This window comes from Octopus bimaculoides, chromosome 11 (assembly GCF_001194135.2).
Source record: "Octopus bimaculoides isolate UCB-OBI-ISO-001 chromosome 11, ASM119413v2, whole genome shotgun sequence".
NCBI classification, from domain to species: Eukaryota; Metazoa; Mollusca; class Cephalopoda; order Octopoda; family Octopodidae; genus Octopus; species Octopus bimaculoides.
In genome coordinates this window covers 71952461-71960205 of record NC_068991.1, presented here as the reverse complement: position 1 = coordinate 71960205, position 7745 = coordinate 71952461, and the positions used below count along the sequence as shown (strand labels likewise).

Below are 7745 nucleotides of genomic sequence, written 5' to 3'. Positions count from 1 at the left end.
ATATATATATATATATATATATATATATATATATATAGAGAGAGAGAGAGAGAGAGAGAGAGAGAGAGACAGACCCGTACATACATACATGCATACATACATACATACATACGTGTGTATGTGCACGTGATCTAAAGATTAAGGTGTTGTACTCACGATCGCGGTTTAGATTCCCAGACCGGGTGCATTGTGTTCTTGAGCAAAACGCTTCATTGCATGTTGCTCCAGTCGGGGGAATGACGTTTCAGCTGGCCTACCTGCCTGGCCGGTAGGGAATGGGCGGGGTATAAGATTCGAAAGCTACAACAATGCCAAGAAGCGCCCTGTGACCAGTGGTGTATAACAACAGCCAATAGTCAGGTCGATCGTGATATCGTGGTATCAATTCCTAGACCGGGTGGTGGGTTGTGTTCTTGAGCAAGACACTTCATCTCCCGTTGCTCTTGCGATCACTTCGACACTTGGCGCATGGTACACGAAATTTTTTTTCCCACGAGGGTTCCGCATTCCAGTAATGAACTCATTTGCATACAGCCAATCAGAGCTGTATGCAAATGTAAGCCTAGTACTTATTTTATCGGTTTCTTTTACTGAACCGCTAAGTTACGGGGACGTAAATACACCAGCATCGGTTGTCAAGCGATGTTGGGGGGACAAACACAGACACACAAACACACATAGTGCGAGTATATGCACGAGAAGACATACATAAAACAAAGCATACAAATCTACACATATACATACATACATTATATATATATATATATATATATATATATATATATATGCATGTGGAGACATACAAGGAAACCGAACGAAAACAAACATGGAAGATAGTTAGACCAGAATGAAAGGAAAATAGTGAACGCTGGGAGAAACATTTTTTTAAAAGAGAAAGATAGAAGAGAGAGAGAGAGAGAGAAAAAAAAACACGCCATACATACATACATAGACCTGGTATAATGATTTGGGATATAGAAGAGGAACTGTACAGTTGTGGAAATCAGCTACCCAGCGGATGTTAACATAAACCTGACGATCACTGAAAAAGAGAATACCTACGCTGAACTATTGAGAAATCTGCAGTTACTCTTTCCAGTTTACAAGTTCGGGTTTATACCTGTAATTATTGGGGCACTGGGATCAGGGCCGGCCCTTGGGTTGCTGAGGCCCAGAGCAAGCTGAACTTCGGCGTATACCAACTGACAGTCGTGGAAATGTCTTTGTCACAACGTCTTTGGCGCTCGCAAGCACATGGCTCCCCGGGCAACTGCCCGAGTTGCCGGTACCTTGAGCCGGCCCTGACACATTGCCTAAATACCAATCTCAAAACCAGAAAGAAGAAAGCTGATTCGAAAACTAGAGATCCAAGTCATCACTGGAACTGTAAAATTCTGTAAAACTTTCCAGAAGTTTATCATTTAAGTATATATGAGCATGTCTAGATATGTAAGTATATGCATGAGAATACATACATAAAGCAAAACATACAAATCTGTATGCACACAGACACACGCATACATTACATTACATACATACAAAAATACCCTAGTGAAAACCTACACAAGTCAATGTGTGAGAAGCAAAATAACAACCTTGAAAGAAGTATCTATGAAATCAGATTCTACACACCGAATAGATATATGGGCGTTCACGAGCGTAAGATAATTAAAGGGATTCATTGGTAAAAAAGAAAACAGTTGAGGACCACTGTCAAAGGTTGTCTCTGTATACAGACAAAGTAACAAACGTTGGAGTATATTAGACGAAGGGAAATAGCCTGAACGACTAAGGCGGCAACAGGCTACGTTCATCATAGAAGTATCATACGAGAAGACAAAGCTTTGAACACATAGTGACAAGTTGAAAAAGACGGGTTAATACAGAAAGAGAGAAGAAGCCTGATGGCCTTTTCCAACTGTTATTACGTTATTACATGCTAACTTGTGTAGGACAGGAGGAAGGGGGGGGGGAGATGTATGATGGCCGATGTCAGTCGGAATGAAACTTAAAGAAATAAAATAATGTCACTAAATCACATTTGTCCCTAGGTTTGATACAGCCTACGTTTTATCTAATAATTTCCCTTAAAGCAACTTTCGTCAGTTCTACAATTAGTGTTCATTTTGTATATTATCCTATTACACTTCAGATGTCTGGTTAATAGACGTTTGATGGGGGTATGTAATTCACCGATGTGAATCGTACATCCGATATGGTTGTTGTGTAGTTAAATAGAAGTTGCGTATGTTGTTGGTTGGTTTTTGTGGTATTTACTCGTGTGTAATTCGTACTATTTTATACATGATTTTATCTGACCCCCCCCCCCAAAGCCCGAAAAAACTGGGGTGTGGTTTATACAGGGCAAAGCTAAAACTATGCAGGGAAAAAAATTTTGTATCAAGATTTAACATCAAATTAGGGGCGCGACTTATACACGAGTCAAAGCAGTAAGCTATTTATCCTCTGTGTCTGTTGCCTGGTGTGTTGGTGGTATAATTCCCTGACACAAAATCCATACACCATGTGCGTGCGCGAGCGTGCGTATAGGTGTATACCGAGTGTGGTTGTATGTTCCTTCTCAAGCCATACTTAGCTCATAAGAGCCGGTTTCATTGGCGTATAGGTTCCCTACCTGGACGGGACGCTGGTCCGTCACAGGTGAGCTGCTAGATACAGGAGGAAAGAGTGAGAGGAAGTTTGTGACGAAAGAGTCAGCAGAAGTTCGCCATTACGTTCTGTGGGAGCCACGTGGAGCTTAGGTGTTTCGCTCATAAACACACACACATCGCCCGGTCTTAGATTTGAATCCACAATCCCTCGACTGCTGCCCTAAACACTAGGCTATGTGTCTCCATGTATACCGAGTATTTTTTAAAATTATTTGATTCATATTCTAACGTAGCCACCGCTGTTTCAGCAAGGCAAATGTTCATTAAATGTTCAGAGGAGTTAACCAAGAAAGAAGGAAATTCACAACATATAAACAATCTAATACATACTGAACAAGTGTAAAGGGCTGAGTTTCCTACAGACTCGTGCACCCATAACATCATCCACATGTGGAATCAATGCAATACATCGTGTGACAGAGCTGACCCCTTGGATTCCATCAACCCTAATTCACTCAAGAACTTAGGGTCGACAACCAGTATAGAGTAGAAGAGGCCATGCAATGGGATTGAACGCAAACATCGTAATTGCAGAGAGATTTTTTTTTATCAATCACCCGCACCTCTAACCATCTGTTACTCTCCCCATCCTGATCCACTGCCTGCATCCTCTCTTATATTCGCCTTCCCATATCTTGAGATGCTCTGGCATCTCACCAACACCATCTCTACCTTCTTTGCAGCTACTCCCAGCCTTATATAATGCAGATGTGGGGGTGAGGCAGGGTAGCCATGTATCTTCTCTACAGCAAGACACCTGTGATTGTCCCCCACCCACAATCATTCTTTAGCTTTTTAACACCTGGCATACAATCACTGCCCTCCACCACTCAAATACTAACTCCATTTTCCATTTTTATGGTCTTTTCTTATCTTACTAGTTACTAGAGATGACCTCACTAGCGCCAGTGGCATGAAAACAGCAATCAATGCTGTGAAGATATTGGCATCAGCCAGGGTATTCAGCTATAGAAATTATTCCAATGCTAGAACTCAAAGTGGTTCTGGGGCTCATCAGATTTTGTAAAACAGTCTAACCCATGCCAGTATGGAAAACAAACATTAACTGGTGATTATGAATGATGGTTTCATATATTGCATATATATATATATATATATATATATAAAGGAATACCAAAAATGGGACAAGAACGCAAAACATCCAGACAGTTAGAGGACACAAAAAAGGGACAACAAAACTTCCAGACAGACGATACAAAGAAAAAAAAAAAAAAAAAAAAAAAAAAAAAGAGATGGGTCATTCGGAATTTTTCTTTCTTCAGTCAAGTTCCAGATTATCTTTGCAATTTCGGCTGGTTATACTCAAGATTGGTCCAATCCAGCCGGATTTAATAAGTCAACACAAAATAACATAAGGAAAAGGAAAAATAAATATATAATATTTAATAAGTAAGAAAGAGGTGTTCATACTCATTTTGGATTTATTGAAGTGATTATTTCTGCAGCTCTTCATATTTTTTCACAGGACTTACTTCTAACTAATCTGGTGCATTTCACTCATACGAAATCTTCCAGCTCAGTTTGCCTGTGAAAATGCAATACATTTTGTGGACCCTTTGTTTATATTGGACAGACTATATGGAATTATGACCTGCTTCTTTTCCACATGTCGAACACGATCACTTTACAGATGGCAGTAGAATTCTGTTTTCTCTCCTGTTAACTAAAAGCATTTATCTTTGCTTCCACTTCTGTACTTTCTTTTCTAAATCTTCAACCAATTCAGTTATGTGAACTATATCATCAATACTGAAGAGTTCCCATGAACAGCTGGTCTTAAACTTCTCTGTTAAGGTCTGGTGATCTATAATAAATAAGAAGGGGCTCAGAGCCAAATTTCTTGCTGAACTCATTGCCAATTCTCACTTTACTGGAACTATTCTCACATGCCATTCATTTACACTTAGTATGGTAGCATGTCAAAGACTTTCTACAGATTTACAAACGATAGACAGAGTAGTTTGCTCTTAGCTAAAAACCTTTCCTCCAGGCTAGGAAGCGGTCACCAGTGCATCCAGTCTAAGCTAATTCTTTTCCAAGTCAATTTCTGTTACTTTCAAAACTCGGACCCTTGGTTTAACATCAATAGTTACTTCTTTCAATAGCTTTTCTGTTATTCTAGTAACAGTTGACAACATTGCTGTGCCAGTTTATGGCCACAACACCACTCTGTACTAAATGATTATGTGACTAGCATGGGTCTCACTTTGCTGGATATTTCCAGCATCTTAGTCACAATTGCTGATGATCCAATTGATTTCTGTCTTAATCATGCTTTCGCCATACAGTTGTCATCTTCAATAGTTGGTCCCTCTGTTGGGTTTACTTAGGATAGTTCCCTTTCCATTTTGCTTACACATTCTCCACATCAGTAACCTTATTTCTGATGCTTGTCTTCTTCAGAAAGACGGAGGAGACATGAAAGAGTGGTGTTAAGTGGTATGTGAGAAAAGAGAATGAAAGGGGGGGGGGATAGTGTGAGTACTGAGGGAGTGTCAGTAGTGTAAGGAGAGGAGCAATGCGAGGGGAAAGGAAATAAAAGGTTTGTACCAAGAACCAGGTCAGCTGAAATGGGAAGGAGATATTAAAAGTCACCTTTAAAATAATAGTTTTAAATCACTTGCACTAATGGCAAGTAACCTTTCTAACATCTTGGCAGCAAATATAGTCACATGTCATTGATTGCTTCCATAGCAACATGGAAATATATAAGCATAGCCTTCACTTGCAAATGAGTATGAGACCTGGAAGGTTATACCAAGCATTCATTACCTTTGGTTTTGGTGATGGTGGAAATACCATATGGAAATACATACTCTTTTACTTGTTTCAGTCATTTGACTGTGGCCATGCTGGAGCACCGCCTTTTTAGTCAAGCTAATCGACCCCAGGACTTATTCTTTGTAAGCCTAGTACTTATTCTATCAGTCTCTTTAGCCGAACTGCTAAGTTACGGGGACATAAACACACCAGCATCGGTTGTCAAGTGATGTTGGGGGGACAAACACAGACACACAAACATACACACACACATACATATATATATATACGAAGGACTTCTTTCAGTTTCCGTGTACCAAATCCACTCACAAGGCTTTGGAATATATATATGGTAATATATATGGAACATGGTAAAAACGGTAAATTCGAGCAAAATATTTAAGAAGTCAACAACAAAAAACATTAGGAAAAATAAATATATAACGTTTAATAAATAAGAAAGTTTGTTTAGTTACATCATAGAATGTTTGTTAGGGAAAGACATTCATTTCTGTATGTAGTTTAAACAATAAACCATCTTGTCAATATTTCTTCCATGTTGAATTGTACTGGATGTTTATAAAGGCTTCTATTGTGTTGTATTGAGCAATGTTTTGTGTGTGTGTTGGTTTAATGCATTGAAGTGTTGTGCTGTGGTTGATGTGACTGCTTGGTATTATGTTTGATGTAGTGAACACATCATGTTTGATGTAACGGTGTTGCGTGTAGTGTCTGATGCAGTGATTCTTTGTGCAGAGTTTGATGAAATAATGCCTTGTGCAGTGCTTGATGTAGTGGTGCCTTGTGTAATATTTAATGCAGTAATGCATTGTATAATGTTTGATGCAGTGAAGTCTTATAATATCTTAAATAGTGCAGTGTTTGACATAGCAAAATCTTCTGTTGATGTTATGAAGACTATTGCCGAGTTGTGCTTATTGTTGTAAAGACTATCGTGTTTAAATGCGTTGGATGTTGGAAATATATTATGTATTAACTTTTTCAACTGTTACTTTATCACTCAGTCGTGATACACAATAACACAATTGGATTTCTACGTCACTATCAATGTTGAATACATTGTATTACTGTGACACTTATGTGTCGCCCTAACTTTACTTTTGTATAGCTATGTTGATGTGATGCCAGTGTATCACAGTTGTGTGTTACTGTTTTGTATGCATCACAGCCATGTTACTGGTGTATATCTGTGCATAGTTGTGTTACTGTGATATATCTGTGTCACACTTATGTCACAGTTATATATTTATCACACCTGTGCTTCTGTTGTATACATGTCACACTTGTGTTACTGTTTCACAGCTGTGTTGGTGTTTTGTGTTGCTATTGTATTCTAGTGTTACAAAAGTTTTACAGTTGTGTTACTTTAGCTATTCTTGTTATAGTTGTGGTAAAGTTGAGTAACACCTGACTTGTGTTCGTATCACCCTGTTGCATTCAGCTGCAGCAGTTGTTCTTTTGTTGTTACTGGTGTATTTTTCGTTTTTAATTACAATTGCATTTTGATATTAAAGTTGTATTAATATTATATTTCTGTGTTACAACTGTGTCACTGTTATCAGTCACACTGCTATTTTGGAATGATTGAGACCAATTATATACGTTTCAAATGAAACACTTGGAGAAAAAAACCAAAAACAAAAACAAAAAACCCACCCCTTCCTCTGTGCAATACCTCCCACCACTCCCCACAAAGAATTAAACACTTTTCCCTAATGCTGCCTGTATCCTTGAAATTTAATAGCAATCTCTTAAATTCCTGAGTTTACCTAATATTTATTTACTACATACCTTTGTCCATCCCCGATTCATCATCTATTATATTTTAACACAGATCATAAATAATGCTACTCAAACAGCCAATAAAGACTCCGGGTCAGAGGTCAAGAACTATTGGTATTCAAAAAAGAATAAGGTTTCTAATTTTTAAATCCTTGATGCTAAGGTTGTCAAAGTTTTGACTTTCGGCTAAGTTATCAATATCTTTAAGACTTAACAGTTTTCAGTCAATATATCATAGAATGTGGATCTTTAAACTTTGCAACAGTTGATCATATAACATAGATTTGAAAGCTTTTGGCAAAGTTATCATTTGTCATTGATTAAATATTGTTTTCAGTCAAATTATCACATACCATAATAGTTGATAACTTTCAGCCAAGTGATCACATGTCTTCAAAATTTGATAACTTTCAGCTGCTGCATTATTATTATCATGTCATAATTATGCACATATGTATATACATATGTATACCTACATCACTTTCATAT

General features: G+C 38.0%; 1 long non-coding RNA gene across 1 annotated transcript in view; it reads right to left on the bottom strand.

Annotated features, from left to right (window-relative positions):
- LOC128249037 (uncharacterized) overlaps positions 1 to 4636 on the bottom strand; it is a 13862-nt gene extending 9226 nt beyond the window's left edge. Inside the window, exon 1 of the long non-coding RNA XR_008265136.1 lies at positions 4104 to 4636. This is a non-coding gene — a long non-coding RNA (uncharacterized LOC128249037). The remainder of the gene's footprint in view (positions 1 to 4103) is intronic.
- Positions 4637 to 7745: the final 3109 nt, after the last annotated feature.